Consider the following 15811-nt stretch of genomic DNA (forward strand, 5'->3'; position numbering starts at 1 on the left):
CACTGCTAATCCATTATGCTCTGCATGCATGGGTCGAATCCCATCTCATCGTGTAACAATTAAAATTCTGTGCTTTATTTTGGCACTGGTAGATTTTGACTTTCACAAACACTGGTAAAATTGCTGACTGCCACAGCGAGAGCACAGGACTTGGTATCTGAGTGGTGAAGGCGATGAACTGCATGTGTGGATTATAACACCAACCTCTTCACAAAACATTTGTTATTTCCTCTCTTACATGCCCCCATGAAAAATAAATCCCTGCTCAAGCCTCGAGCGACTAATAAGATTCAGGTATTGAAGAATAGCTTCACCAAGGGCAACCTCATGGTGGGATTTGAACCGACACCTCAACACACTTAATCAAGCACTTGAGACCACTCGGCCTGACAAAACATTTGTTAAATGTCTCGATGGGATCGACACATGGCCCTGCCATTGCTCTACCTCACTTTCATTGATTTCAATCTGGGGTTTACATACAGCAACAACAGATTTTTAAGATCATTTGCCAATTCAAAAAAATCAGGGTGAGGTGGCCGAGTGGTTAAGGCGATGGACTGCTAATCCATTATGCTCTGCATGCATGTTCGAATCCCATCCTCATCGTGTAACAATTTAAATTCTGTGCTTTATTTTGGCACTGGTAGATTTTGACTTTCACAAACACTGGTTAAAATTGCTGACCTGCCACAGCGAGAGCACCGGACTTGGTATCTGAGTGGTGAAGGCGATGAACTGCATGTGTGGATTATAACCCCAACCTCTTCACAAAACATTTGTTATTTCCTCTCTTACATGGCCCCACATGAAATAGAATCCCTGCTCAAGCCTCGAGCGACTAATAAGATTCAGGTATTGAAGAATAGCTTCACCAAGGGCAACCTCAATGGTGGGATTTGAACCGACACCTCAACACACTTAATCAAGCACTTGAGACCACTCGGCCTGACAAAACATTTGTTAAATGTCTCGATGGGATCGACACATGGCCCTGCCATTGCTCTAACCTCACTTTCATTGATTTCAATCTGGGGTTTACATACAGCAACAACAGATTTTTTAAGATCATTTGCCAATTAAAAAAAAATCAGGGTGAGGTGGCCGAGTGGTTAAGGCGATGGACTGCTAATCCATTATGCTCTGCATGCATGGGTTCGAATCCCATCCTCATCGTGTAACAATTAAAATTCTGTGCTTTATTTTGGCACTGGTAGATTTTGACTTTCACAAACACTGGTAAAATTGCTGACTGCCACAGCGAGAGCACAGGACTTGGTATCTGAGTGGTGAAGGCGATGAACTGCATGTGTGGATTATAACACCAACCTCTTCACAAAACATTTGTTATTTCCTCTCTTACATGGCCCCACATGAAAATAGAATCCCTGCTCAAGCCTCGAGCGACTAATAAGATTCAGGTATTGAAGAATAGCTTCACCAAGGGCAACCTCAATGGTGGGATTTGAACCGACACCTCAACACACTTAATCAAGCACTTGAGACCACTCGGCCTGACAAAACATTTGTTAAATGTCTCGATGGGATCGACACATGGCCCTGCCATTGCTCTACCTCACTTTCATTGATTTCAATCTGGGGTTTACATACAGCAACAACAGTTTTTTAAGATCATTTGCCACTTCAAAAATAACAGGATGAGGTGGCCGAGTGGTTAAGGCGATGGACTGCTAATCCATTATGCTCTGCATGCATGGGTTCGAATCCCATCCTCATCGTGTAATAATTTAAATTCTGTGCTTTATTTTGGCACTGGAAGATTTTGACTTTCACAAACACTGGTAAAATTGCTGACTGCCACAGCGAGAGCACAGGACTTGGTATCTGAGTGGTGAAGGCGATGAACTGCATGTGTGGATTATAACAACAACCAAGTCTCGATGTGATCGACACATGGCCCTGCCATTGCTCTACCTCACTTTCATTGATTTCAATCTGGGGTTTACATACAGCAACAACAGATTTTTAAGATCATTTGCCAATTCAAAAAAAATCAGGGTGAGGTGGCCGAGTGGTTAAGGCGATGGACTGCTAATCCATTATGCTCTGCATGCATGGGTTCGAATCCCATCCTCATCGTGTAACAATTAAAATTCTGTGCTTTATTTTGGCACTGGTAGATTTTGACTTTCACAAACACTGGTAAAATTGCTGACTGCCACAGCGAGAGCACAGGACTTGGTATCTGAGTGGTGAAGGCGATGAACTGCATGTGTGGATTATAACACCAACCTCTTCACAAAACATTTGTTATTTCCTCTCTTACATGGCCCCACATGAAAATAGAATCCCTGCTCAAGCCTCGAGCGACTAATAAGATTCAGGTATTGAAGAATAGCTTCACCAAGGGCAACCTCAATGGTGGGATTTGAACCGACACCTCAACACACTTAATCAAGCACTTGAGACCACTCGGCCTGACAAAACATTTGTTAAATGTCTCGATGGGATCGACACATGGCCCTGCCATTGCTCTACCTCACTTTCATTGATTTCAATCTGGGGTTTACATACAGCAACAACAGATTTTTAAGATCATTTGCCAATTTAAAAAAAATCAGGGTGAGGTGGCCGAGTGGTTAAGGTGATGGACTGCTGATCCATTATGCTCTGCATGCATGGGTTCGAATCCCATCCTCATCGTGTAACAATTTAAATTCTGTGCTTTATTTTGGCACTGGTAGATTTTGACTTTCACAAACACTGGTAAAATTGCTGACTGCCACAGCGAGAGCACAGGACTTGGTATCTGAGTGGTGAAGGCGATGAACTGCATGTGTGGATTATAACACCAACCTCTTCACAAAACATTTGTTATTTCCTCTCTTACATGGCCCCACATGAAAATAGAATCCCTGCTCAAGCCTCGAGCGACTAATAAGATTCAGGTATTGAAGAATAGCTTCACCAAGGGCAACCTCAATGGTGGGATTTGAACCGACACCTCAACACACTTAATCAAGCACTTGAGACCACTCGGCCTGACAAAACATTTGTTAAATGTCTCGATGGGATCGACACATGGCCCTGCCATTGCTCTACCTCACTTTCATTGATTTCAATCTGGGGTTTACATACAGCAACAACAGTTTTTTAAGATCATTTGCCACTTCAAAAATAACAGGATGAGGTGGCCGAGTGGTTAAGGCGATGGACTGCTAATCCATTATGCTCTGCATGCATGGGTTCGAATCCCATCCTCATCGTGTAATAATTTAAATTCTGTGCTTTATTTTGGCACTGGAAGATTTTGACTTTCACAAACACTGGTAAAATTGCTGACTGCCACAGCGAGAGCACAGGACTTGGTATCTGAGTGGTGAAGGCGATGAACTGCATGTGTGGATTATAACAACAACCAAGTCTCGATGTGATCGACACATGGCCCTGCCATTGCTCTACCTCACTTTCATTGATTTCAATCTGGGGTTTACATACAGCAACAACAGATTTTTAAGATCATTTGCCAATTCAAAAAAAATCAGGGTGAGGTGGCCGAGTGGTTAAGGCGATGGACTGCTAATCCATTATGCTCTGCATGCATGGGTTCGAATCCCATCCTCATCGTGTAACAATTAAAATTCTGTGCTTTATTTTGGCACTGGTAGATTTTGACTTTCACAAACACTGGTAAAATTGCTGACTGCCACAGCGAGAGCACAGGACTTGGTATCTGAGTGGTGAAGGCGATGAACTGCATGTGTGGATTATAACACCAACCTCTTCACAAAACATTTGTTATTTCCTCTCTTACATGGCCCCACATGAAAATAGAATCCCTGCTCAAGCCTCGAGCGACTAATAAGATTCAGGTATTGAAGAATAGCTTCACCAAGGGCAACCTCAATGGTGGGATTTGAACCGACACCTCAACACACTTAATCAAGCACTTGAGACCACTCGGCCTGACAAAACATTTGTTAAATGTCTCGATGGGATCGACACATGGCCCTGCCATTGCTCTACCTCACTTTCATTGATTTCAATCTGGGGTTTACATACAGCAACAACAGATTTTTAAGATCATTTGCCAATTTAAAAAAAATCAGGGTGAGGTGGCCGAGTGGTTAAGGTGATGGACTGCTGATCCATTATGCTCTGCATGCATGGGTTCGAATCCCATCCTCATCGTGTAACAATTTAAATTCTGTGCTTTATTTTGGCACTGGTAGATTTTGACTTTCACAAACACTGGTAAAATTGCTGACTGCCACAGCGAGAGCACAGGACTTGGTATCTGAGTGGTGAAGGCGATGAACTGCATGTGTGGATTATAACACCAACCTCTTCACAAAACATTTGTTATTTCCTCTCTTACATGGCCCCACATGAAAATAGAATCCCTGCTCAAGCCTCGAGCGACTAATAAGATTCAGGTATTGAAGAATAGCTTCACCAAGGGCAACCTCAATGGTGGGATTTGAACCGACACCTCAACACACTTAATCAAGCACTTGAGACCACTCGGCCTGACAAAACATTTGTTAAATGTCTCGATGGGATCGACACATGGCCCTGCCATTGCTCTACCTCACTTTCATTGATTTCAATCTGGGGTTTACATACAGCAACAACAGTTTTTTAAGATCATTTGCCACTTCAAAAATAACAGGATGAGGTGGCCGAGTGGTTAAGGCGATGGACTGCTAATCCATTATGCTCTGCATGCATGGGTTCGAATCCCATCCTCATCGTGTAATAATTTAAATTCTGTGCTTTATTTTGGCACTGGAAGATTTTGACTTTCACAAACACTGGTAAAATTGCTGACTGCCACAGCGAGAGCACAGGACTTGGTATCTGAGTGGTGAAGGCGATGAACTGCATGTGTGGATTATAACAACAACCAAGTCTCGATGTGATCGACACATGGCCCTGCCATTGCTCTACCTCACTTTCATTGATTTCAATCTGGGGTTTACATACAGCAACAACAGATTTTTAAGATCATTTGCCAATTCAAAAAAAATCAGGGTGAGGTGGCCGAGTGGTTAAGGCGATGGACTGCTAATCCATTATGCTCTGCATGCATGGGTTCGAATCCCATCCTCATCGTGTAACAATTAAAATTCTGTGCTTTATTTTGGCACTGGTAGATTTTGACTTTCACAAACACTGGTAAAATTGCTGACTGCCACAGCGAGAGCACAGGACTTGGTATCTGAGTGGTGAAGGCGATGAACTGCATGTGTGGATTATAACACCAACCTCTTCACAAAACATTTGTTATTTCCTCTCTTACATGGCCCCACATGAAAATAGAATCCCTGCTCAAGCCTCGAGCGACTAATAAGATTCAGGTATTGAAGAATAGCTTCACCAAGGGCAACCTCAATGGTGGGATTTGAACCGACACCTCAACACACTTAATCAAGCACTTGAGACCACTCGGCCTGACAAAACATTTGTTAAATGTCTCGATGGGATCGACACATGGCCCTGCCATTGCTCTACCTCACTTTCATTGATTTCAATCTGGGGTTTACATACAGCAACAACAGATTTTTAAGATCATTTGCCAATTAAAAAAAATCAGGGTGAGGTGGCCGAGTGGTTAAGGCGATGGACTGCTAATCCATTATGCTCTGCATGCATGGGTTCGAATCCCATCCTCATCGTGTAACAATTTAAATTCTGTGCTTTATTTTGGCACTGGTAGATTTTGACTTTCACAAACACTGGTAAAATTGCTGACTGCCACAGCGAGAGCACAGGACTTGGTATCTGAGTGGTGAAGGCGATGAACTGCATGTGTGGATTATAACACCAACCTCTTCACAAAACATTTGTTATTTCCTCTCTTACATGGCCCCACATGAAAATAGAATCCCTGCTCAAGCCTCGAGCGACTAATAAGATTCAGGTATTGAAGAATAGCTTCACCAAGGGCAACCTCAATGGTGGGATTTGAACCGACACCTCAACACACTTAATCAAGCACTTGAGACCACTCGGCCTGACAAAACATTTGTTAAATGTCTCGATGGGATCGACACATGGCCCTGCCATTGCTCTACCTCACTTTCATTGATTTCAATCTGGGGTTTACATACAGCAACAACAGTTTTTTAAGATCATTTGCCACTTCAAAAATAACAGGATGAGGTGGCCGAGTGGTTAAGGCGATGGACTGCTAATCCATTATGCTCTGCATGCATGGGTTCGAATCCCATCCTCATCGTGTAATAATTTAAATTCTGTGCTTTATTTTGGCACTGGAAGATTTTGACTTTCACAAACACTGGTAAAATTGCTGACTGCCACAGCGAGAGCACAGGACTTGGTATCTGAGTGGTGAAGGCGATGAACTGCATGTGTGGATTATAACAACAACCAAGTCTCGATGTGATCGACACATGGCCCTGCCATTGCTCTACCTCACTTTCATTGATTTCAATCTGGGGTTTACATACAGCAACAACAGATTTTTAAGATCATTTGCCAATTCAAAAAAAATCAGGGTGAGGTGGCCGAGTGGTTAAGGCGATGGACTGCTAATCCATTATGCTCTGCATGCATGGGTTCGAATCCCATCCTCATCGTGTAACAATTAAATTCTGTGCTTTATTTTGGCACTGGTAGATTTTGACTTTCACAAACACTGGTAAAATTGCTGACTGCCACAGCGAGAGCACAGGACTTGGTATCTGAGTGGTGAAGGCGATGAACTGCATGTGTGGATTATAACACCAACCTCTTCACAAAACATTTGTTATTTCCTCTCTTACATGGCCCCACATGAAAATAGAATCCCTGCTCAAGCCTCGAGCGACTAATAAGATTCAGGTATTGAAGAATAGCTTCACCAAGGGCAACCTCAATGGTGGGATTTGAACCGACACCTCAACACACTTAATCAAGCACTTGAGACCACTCGGCCTGACAAAACATTTGTTAAATGTCTCGATGGGATCGACACATGGCCCTGCCATTGCTCTACCTCACTTTCATTGATTTCAATCTGGGGTTTACATACAGCAACAACAGTTTTTTAAGATCATTTGCCACTTCAAAAATAACAGGATGAGGTGGCCGAGTGGTTAAGGCGATGGACTGCTAATCCATTATGCTCTGCATGCATGGGTTCGAATCCCATCCTCATCGTGTAATAATTTAAATTCTGTGCTTTATTTTGGCACTGGAAGATTTTGACTTTCACAAACACTGGTAAAATTGCTGACTGCCACAGCGAGAGCACAGGACTTGGTATCTGAGTGGTGAAGGCGATGAACTGCATGTGTGGATTATAACAACAACCAAGTCTCGATGTGATCGACACATGGCCCTGCCATTGCTCTACCTCACTTTCATTGATTTCAATCTGGGGTTTACATACAGCAACAACAGATTTTTAAGATCATTTGCCAATTCAAAAAAAATCAGGGTGAGGTGGCCGAGTGGTTAAGGCGATGGACTGCTAATCCATTATGCTCTGCATGCATGGGTTCGAATCCCATCCTCATCGTGTAACAATTAAAATTCTGTGCTTTATTTTGGCACTGGTAGATTTTGACTTTCACAAACACTGGTAAAATTGCTGACTGCCACAGCGAGAGCACAGGACTTGGTATCTGAGTGGTGAAGGCGATGAACTGCATGTGTGGATTATAACACCAACCTCTTCACAAAACATTTGTTATTTCCTCTCTTACATGGCCCCACATGAAAATAGAATCCCTGCTCAAGCCTCGAGCGACTAATAAGATTCAGGTATTGAAGAATAGCTTCACCAAGGGCAACCTCAATGGTGGGATTTGAACCGACACCTCAACACACTTAATCAAGCACTTGAGACCACTCGGCCTGACAAAACATTTGTTAAATGTCTCGATGGGATCGACACATGGCCCTGCCATTGCTCTACCTCACTTTCATTGATTTCAATCTGGGGTTTACATACAGCAACAACAGTTTTTTAAGATCATTTGCCACTTCAAAAATAACAGGATGAGGTGGCCGAGTGGTTAAGGCGATGGACTGCTAATCCATTATGCTCTGCATGCATGGGTTCGAATCCCATCCTCATCGTGTAATAATTTAAATTCTGTGCTTTATTTTGGCACTGGAAGATTTTGACTTTCACAAACACTGGTAAAATTGCTGACTGCCACAGCGAGAGCACAGGACTTGGTATCTGAGTGGTGAAGGCGATGAACTGCATGTGTGGATTATAACACCAACCAAGTCTCGATGGGATCGACACATGGCCCTGCCATTGCTCTACCTCACTTTCATTGATTTCAATCTGGGGTTTACATACAGCAACAACAGATTTTTAAGATCATTTGCCAATTCAAAAAAAATCAGGGTGAGGTGGCCGAGTGGTTAAGGCGATGGACTGCTAATCCATTATGCTCTGCATGCATGGGTTCGAATCCCATCCTCATCGTGTAACAATTAAAATTCTGTGCTTTATTTTGGCACTGGTAGATTTTGACTTTCACAAACACTGGTAAAATTGCTGACTGCCACAGCGAGAGCACAGGACTTGGTATCTGAGTGGTGAAGGCGATGAACTGCATGTGTGGATTATAACACCAACCTCTTCACAAAACATTTGTTATTTCCTCTCTTACATGGCCCCACATGAAAATAGAATCCCTGCTCAAGCCTCGAGCGACTAATAAGATTCAGGTATTGAAGAATAGCTTCACCAAGGGCAACCTCAATGGTGGGATTTGAACCGACACCTCAACACACTTAATCAAGCACTTGAGACCACTCGGCCTGACAAAACATTTGTTAAATGTCTCGATGGGATCGACACATGGCCCTGCCATTGCTCTACCTCACTTTCATTGATTTCAATCTGGGGTTTACATACAGCAACAACAGTTTTTAAGATCATTTGCCAATTCAAAAATAACAGGATGAGGTGGCCGAGTGGTTAAGGCGATGGACTGCTAATCCATTATGCTCTGCATGCATGGGTTCGAATCCCATCCTCATCGTGTAATAATTTAAATTCTGTGCTTTATTTTGGCACTGGTAGATTTTGACTTTCACAAACACTGGTAAAATTGCTGACTGCCACAGCGAGAGCACAGGACTTGGTATCTGAGTGGTGAAGGCGATGAACTGCATGTGTGGATTATAACACCAACCTCTTCACAAAACATTTGTTATTTCCTCTCTTACATGGCCCCACATGAAAATAGAATCCCTGCTCAAGCCTCGAGCGACTAATAAGATTCAGGTATTGAAGAATAGCTTCACCAAGGGCAACCTCAATGGTGGGATTTGAACCGACACCTCAACACACTTAATCAAGCACTTGAGACCACTCGGCCTGACAAAACATTTGTTAAATGTCTCGATGGGATCGACACATGGCCCTGCCATTGCTCTACCTCACTTTCATTGATTTCAATCTGGGGTTTACATACAGCAACAACAGATTTTTAAGATCATTTGCCAATTCAAAAAAATCAGGGTGAGGTGGCCGAGTGGTTAAGGCGATGGACTGCTAATCCATTATGCTCTGCATGCATGGGTTCGAATCCCATCCTCATCGTGTAACAATTTAAATTCTGTGCTTTATTTTGGCACTGGTAGATTTTGACTTTCACAAACACTGGTAAAATTGCTGACTGCCACAGCGAGAGCACAGGACTTGGTATCTGAGTGGTGAAGGCGATGAACTGCATGTGTGGATTATAACACCAACCTCTTCACAAAACATTTGTTATTTCCTCTCTTACATGGCCCCACATGAAAATAGAATCCCTGCTCAAGCCTCGAGCGACTAATAAGATTCAGGTATTGAAGAATAGCTTCACCAAGGGCAACCTCAATGGTGGGATTTGAACCGACACCTCAACACACTTAATCAAGCACTTGAGACCACTCGGCCTGACAAAACATTTGTTAAATGTCTCGATGGGATCGACACATGGCCCTGCCATTGCTCTACCTCACTTTCATTGATTTCAATCTGGGGTTTACATACAGCAACAACAGTTTTTTAAGATCATTTGCCACTTCAAAAATAACAGGATGAGGTGGCCGAGTGGTTAAGGCGATGGACTGCTAATCCATTATGCTCTGCATGCATGGGTTCGAATCCCATCCTCATCGTGTAATAATTTAAATTCTGTGCTTTATTTTGGCACTGGTAAGATTTTGACTTTCACAAACACTGGTAAAATTGCTGACTGCCACAGCGAGAGCACAGGACTTGGTATCTGAGTGGTGAAGGCGATGAACTGCATGTGTGGATTATAACACCAACCTCTTCACAAAACATTTGTTATTTCCTCTCTTACATGGCCCCACATGAAAATAGAATCCCTGCTCAAGCCTCGAGCGACTAATAAGATTCAGGTATTGAAGAATAGCTTCACCAAGGGCAACCTCAATGGTGGGATTTGAACCGACACCTCAACACACTTAATCAAGCACTTGAGACCACTCGGCCTGACAAAACATTTGTTAAATGTCTCGATGGGATCGACACATGGCCCTGCCATTGCTCTACCTCACTTTCATTGATTTCAATCTGGGGTTTACATACAGCAACAACAGATTTTTAAGATCATTTGCCACTTCAAAAAAATCAGGATGAGGTGGCCGAGTGGTTAAGGCGATGGACTGCTAATCCATTATGCTCTGCATGCATGGGTTCGAATCCCATCCTCATCGTGTAACAATTTAAATTCTGTGCTTTATTTTGGCACTGGTAGATTTTGACTTTCACAAACACTGGTAAAATTGCTGACTGCCACAGCGAGAGCACAGGACTTGGTATCTGAGTGGTGAAGGCGATGAACTGCATGTGTGGATTATAACACCAACCTCTTCACAAAACATTTGTTATTTCCTCTCTTACATGGCCCCACATGAAAATAGAATCCCTGCTCAAGCCTCGAGCGACTAATAAGATTCAGGTATTGAAGAATAGCTTCACCAAGGGCAACCTCAATGGTGGGATTTGAACCGACACCTCAACACACTTAATCAAGCACTTGAGACCACTCGGCCTGACAAAACATTTGTTAAATGTCTCGATGGGATCGACACATGGCCCTGCCATTGCTCTACCTCACTTTCATTGATTTCAATCTGGGGTTTACATACAGCAACAACAGTTTTTAAGATCATTTGCCACTTCAAAAATAACAGGATGAGGTGGCCGAGTGGTTAAGGCGATGGACTGCTAATCCATTATGCTCTGCATGCATGGGTTCGAATCCCATCCTCATCGTGTAACAATTTAAATTCTGTGCTTTATTTTGGCACTGGTAGATTTTGACTTTCACAAACACTGGTAAAATTGCTGACTGCCACAGCGAGAGCACAGGACTTGGTATCTGAGTGGTGAAGGCGATGAACTGCATGTGTGGATTATAACACCAACCTCTTCACAAAACATTTGTTATTTCCTCTCTTACATGGCCCCACATGAAAATAGAATCCCTGCTCAAGCCTCGAGCGACTAATAAGATTCAGGTATTGAAGAATAGCTTCACCAAGGGCAACCTCAATGGTGGGATTTGAACCGACACCTCAACACACTTAATCAAGCACTTGAGACCACTCGGCCTGACAAAACATTTGTTAAATGTCTCGATGGGATCGACACATGGCCCTGCCATTGCTCTACCTCACTTTCATTGATTTCAATCTGGGGTTTACATACAGCAACAACAGATTTTTAAGATCATTTGCCACTTCAAAAATAACAGGATGAGGTGGCCGAGTGGTTAAGGCGATGGACTGCTAATCCATTATGCTCTGCATGCATGGGTTCGAATCCCATCCTCATCGTGTAACAATTTAAATTCTGTGCTTTATTTTGGCACTGGTAGATTTTGACTTTCACAAACACTGGTAAAATTGCTGACTGCCACAGCGAGAGCACAGGACTTGGTATCTGAGTGGTGAAGGCGATGAACTGCATGTGTGGATTATAACACCAACCTCTTCACAAAACATTTGTTATTTCCTCTCTTACATGGCCCCACATGAAAATAGAATCCCTGCTCAAGCCTCGAGCGACTAATAAGATTCAGGTATTGAAGAATAGCTTCACCAAGGGCAACCTCAATGGTGGGATTTGAACCGACACCTCAACACACTTAATCAAGCACTTGAGACCACTCGGCCTGACAAAACATTTGTTAAATGTCTCGATGGGATCGACACATGGCCCTGCCATTGCTCTACCTCACTTTCATTGATTTCAATCTGGGGTTTACATACAGCAACAACAGATTTTTAAGATCATTTGCCACTTCAAAAATAACAGGATGAGGTGGCCGAGTGGTTAAGGCGATGGACTGCTAATCCATTATGCTCTGCATGCATGGGTTCGAATCCCATCCTCATCGTGTAACAATTTAAATTCTGTGCTTTATTTTGGCACTGGTAGATTTTGACTTTCACAAACACTGGTAAAATTGCTGACTGCCACAGCGAGAGCACAGGACTTGGTATCTGAGTGGTGAAGGCGATGAACTGCATGTGTGGATTATAACACCAACCTCTTCACAAAACATTTGTTATTTCCTCTCTTACATGGCCCCACATGAAAATAGAATCCCTGCTCAAGCCTCGAGCGACTAATAAGATTCAGGTATTGAAGAATAGCTTCACCAAGGGCAACCTCAATGGTGGGATTTGAACCGACACCTCAACACACTTAATCAAGCACTTGAGACCACTCGGCCTGACAAAACATTTGTTAAATGTCTCGATGGGATCGACACATGGCCCTGCCATTGCTCTACCTCACTTTCATTGATTTCAATCTGGGGTTTACATACAGCAACAACAGTTTTTTAAGATCATTTGCCACTTCAAAAATAACAGGATGAGGTGGCCGAGTGGTTAAGGCGATGGACTGCTAATCCATTATGCTCTGCATGCATGGGTTCGAATCCCATCCTCATCGTGTAACAATTTAAATTCTGTGCTTTATTTTGGCACTGGTAGATTTTGACTTTCACAAACACTGGTAAAATTGCTGACTGCCACAGCGAGAGCACAGGACTTGGTATCTGAGTGGTGAAGGCGATGAACTGCATGTGTGGATTATAACACCAACCTCTTCACAAAACATTTGTTATTTCCTCTCTTACATGGCCCCACATGAAAATAGAATCCCTGCTCAAGCCTCGAGCGACTAATAAGATTCAGGTATTGAAGAATAGCTTCACCAAGGGCAACCTCAATGGTGGGATTTGAACCGACACCTCAACACACTTAATCAAGCACTTGAGACCACTCGGCCTGACAAAACATTTGTTAAATGTCTCGATGGGATCGACACATGGCCCTGCCATTGCTCTACCTCACTTTCATTGATTTCAATCTGGGGTTTACATACAGCAACAACAGTTTTTTAAGATCATTTGCCACTTCAAAAATAACAGGATGAGGTGGCCGAGTGGTTAAGGCGATGGACTGCTAATCCATTATGCTCTGCATGCATGGGTTCGAATCCCATCCTCATCGTGTAACAATTTAAATTCTGTGCTTTATTTTGGCACTGGAAGATTTTGACTTTCACAAACACTGGTAAAATTGCTGACTGCCACAGCGAGAGCACAGGACTTGGTATCTGAGTGGTGAAGGCGATGAACTGCATGTGTGGATTATAACACCAACCTCTTCACAAAACATTTGTTATTTCCTCTCTTACATGGCCCCACATGAAAATAGAATCCCTGCTCAAGCCTCGAGCGACTAATAAGATTCAGGTATTGAAGAATAGCTTCACCAAGGGCAACCTCAATGGTGGGATTTGAACCGACACCTCAACACACTTAATCAAGCACTTGAGACCACTCGGCCTGACAAAACATTTGTTAAATGTCTCGATGGGATCGACACATGGCCCTGCCATTGCTCTACCTCACTTTCATTGATTTCAATCTGGGGTTTACATACAGCAACAACAGATTTTTAAGATCATTTGCCAATTCAAAAAAATCAGGATGAGGTGGCCGAGTGGTTAAGGCGATGGACTGCTAATCCATTATGCTCTGCATGCATGGGTTCGAATCCCATCCTCATCGTGTAACAATTTAAATTCTGTGCTTTATTTTGGCACTGGTAGATTTTGACTTTCACAAACACTGGTAAAATTGCTGACTGCCACAGCGAGAGCACAGGACTTGGTATCTGAGTGGTGAAGGCGATGAACTGCATGTGTGGATTATAACACCAACCTCTTCACAAAACATTTGTTATTTCCTCTCTTACATGGCCCCACATGAAAATAGAATCCCTGCTCAAGCCTCGAGCGACTAATAAGATTCAGGTATTGAAGAATAGCTTCACCAAGGGCAACCTCAATGGTGGGATTTGAACCGACACCTCAACACACTTAATCAAGCACTTGAGACCACTCGGCCTGACAAAACATTTGTTAAATGTCTCGATGGGATCGACACATGGCCCTGCCATTGCTCTACCTCACTTTCATTGATTTCAATCTGGGGTTTACATACAGCAACAACAGTTTTTTAAGATCATTTGCCACTTCAAAAATAACAGGATGAGGTGGCCGAGTGGTTAAGGCGATGGACTGCTAATCCATTATGCTCTGCATGCATGGGTTCGAATCCCATCCTCATCGTGTAACAATTTAAATTCTGTGCTTTATTTTGGCACTGGTAGATTTTGACTTTCACAAACACTGGTAAAATTGCTGACTGCCACAGCGAGAGCACAGGACTTGGTATCTGAGTGGTGAAGGCGATGAACTGCATGTGTGGATTATAACACCAACCTCTTCACAAAACATTTGTTATTTCCTCTCTTACATGGCCCCACATGAAAATAGAATCCCTGCTCAAGCCTCGAGCGACTAATAAGATTCAGGTATTGAAGAATAGCTTCACCAAGGGCAACCTCAATGGTGGGATTTGAACCGACACCTCAACACACTTAATCAAGCACTTGAGACCACTCGGCCTGACAAAACATTTGTTAAATGTCTCGATGGGATCGACACATGGCCCTGCCATTGCTCTACCTCACTTTCATTGATTTCAATCTGGGGTTTACATACAGCAACAACAGATTTTTAAGATCATTTGCCACTTCAAAAATAACAGGATGAGGTGGCCGAGTGGTTAAGGCGATGGACTGCTAATCCATTATGCTCTGCATGCATGGGTTCGAATCCCATCCTCATCGTGTAACAATTTAAATTCTGTGCTTTATTTTGGCACTGGTAAGATTTTGACTTTCACAAACACTGGTAAAATTGCTGACTGCCACAGCGAGAGCACAGGACTTGGTATCTGAGTGGTGAAGGCGATGAACTGCATGTGTGGATTATAACACCAACCTCTTCACAAAACATTTGTTATTTCCTCTCTTACATGGCCCCACATGAAAATAGAATCCCTGCTCAAGCCTCGAGCGACTAATAAGATTCAGGTATTGAAGAATAGCTTCACCAAGGGCAACCTCAATGGTGGGATTTGAACCGACACCTCAACACACTTAATCAAGCACTTGAGACCACTCGGCCTGACAAAACATTTGTTAAATGTCTCGATGGGATCGACACATGGCCCTGCCATTGCTCTACCTCACTTTCATTGATTTCAATCTGGGGTTTACATACAGCAACAACAGTTTTTTAAGATCATTTGCCACTTCAAAAATAACAGGATGAGGTGGCCGAGTGGTTAAGGCGATGGACTGCTAATCCATTATGCTCTGCATGCATGGGTTCGAATCCCATCCTCATCGTGTAATAATTTAAATTCTGTGCTTTATTTTGGCACTGGAAGATTTTGACTTTCACAAACACTGGTAAAATTGCTGACTGCCA

At 43.0% G+C, this 15811-nt stretch overlaps 9 non-coding genes across 9 annotated transcripts; all 9 read left to right on the plus strand.

Moving 5' to 3' along the window:
• The first annotated feature begins 1094 nt into the window (after nt 1-1094).
• Nucleotides 1095-1176, plus strand: trnas-gcu (transfer RNA serine (anticodon GCU)). The gene has a single exon. It is a non-coding gene; the product is annotated as a tRNA-Ser (tRNA).
• An 842-nt stretch (nt 1177-2018) lies between these two features.
• trnas-gcu (transfer RNA serine (anticodon GCU)) lies at nt 2019-2100 on the plus strand. The gene has a single exon. It is a non-coding gene; the product is annotated as a tRNA-Ser (tRNA).
• Nucleotides 2101-3506: 1406 nt separating this feature from the next.
• On the plus strand, nt 3507-3588 carry trnas-gcu (transfer RNA serine (anticodon GCU)). Its single transcript has one exon. It is a non-coding gene; the product is annotated as a tRNA-Ser (tRNA).
• A 1406-nt stretch (nt 3589-4994) lies between these two features.
• On the plus strand, nt 4995-5076 carry trnas-gcu (transfer RNA serine (anticodon GCU)). Its single transcript has one exon. It is a non-coding gene; the product is annotated as a tRNA-Ser (tRNA).
• Nucleotides 5077-5557: 481 nt separating this feature from the next.
• On the plus strand, nt 5558-5639 carry trnas-gcu (transfer RNA serine (anticodon GCU)). The gene has a single exon. It is a non-coding gene; the product is annotated as a tRNA-Ser (tRNA).
• Nucleotides 5640-6481: 842 nt separating this feature from the next.
• trnas-gcu (transfer RNA serine (anticodon GCU)) lies at nt 6482-6563 on the plus strand. Its single transcript has one exon. It is a non-coding gene; the product is annotated as a tRNA-Ser (tRNA).
• Nucleotides 6564-7404: 841 nt separating this feature from the next.
• Nucleotides 7405-7486, plus strand: trnas-gcu (transfer RNA serine (anticodon GCU)). The gene has a single exon. It is a non-coding gene; the product is annotated as a tRNA-Ser (tRNA).
• An 842-nt stretch (nt 7487-8328) lies between these two features.
• Nucleotides 8329-8410, plus strand: trnas-gcu (transfer RNA serine (anticodon GCU)). Its single transcript has one exon. It is a non-coding gene; the product is annotated as a tRNA-Ser (tRNA).
• Nucleotides 8411-9453: 1043 nt separating this feature from the next.
• trnas-gcu (transfer RNA serine (anticodon GCU)) lies at nt 9454-9535 on the plus strand. Its single transcript has one exon. It is a non-coding gene; the product is annotated as a tRNA-Ser (tRNA).
• The last annotated feature ends 6276 nt before the right edge of the window (nt 9536-15811 follow it).

Source organism: Oncorhynchus kisutch, unplaced genomic scaffold (genome assembly GCF_002021735.2).
Source record: "Oncorhynchus kisutch isolate 150728-3 unplaced genomic scaffold, Okis_V2 scaffold2460, whole genome shotgun sequence".
Lineage (NCBI taxonomy): Eukaryota > Metazoa > Chordata > Actinopteri > Salmoniformes > Salmonidae > Oncorhynchus > Oncorhynchus kisutch.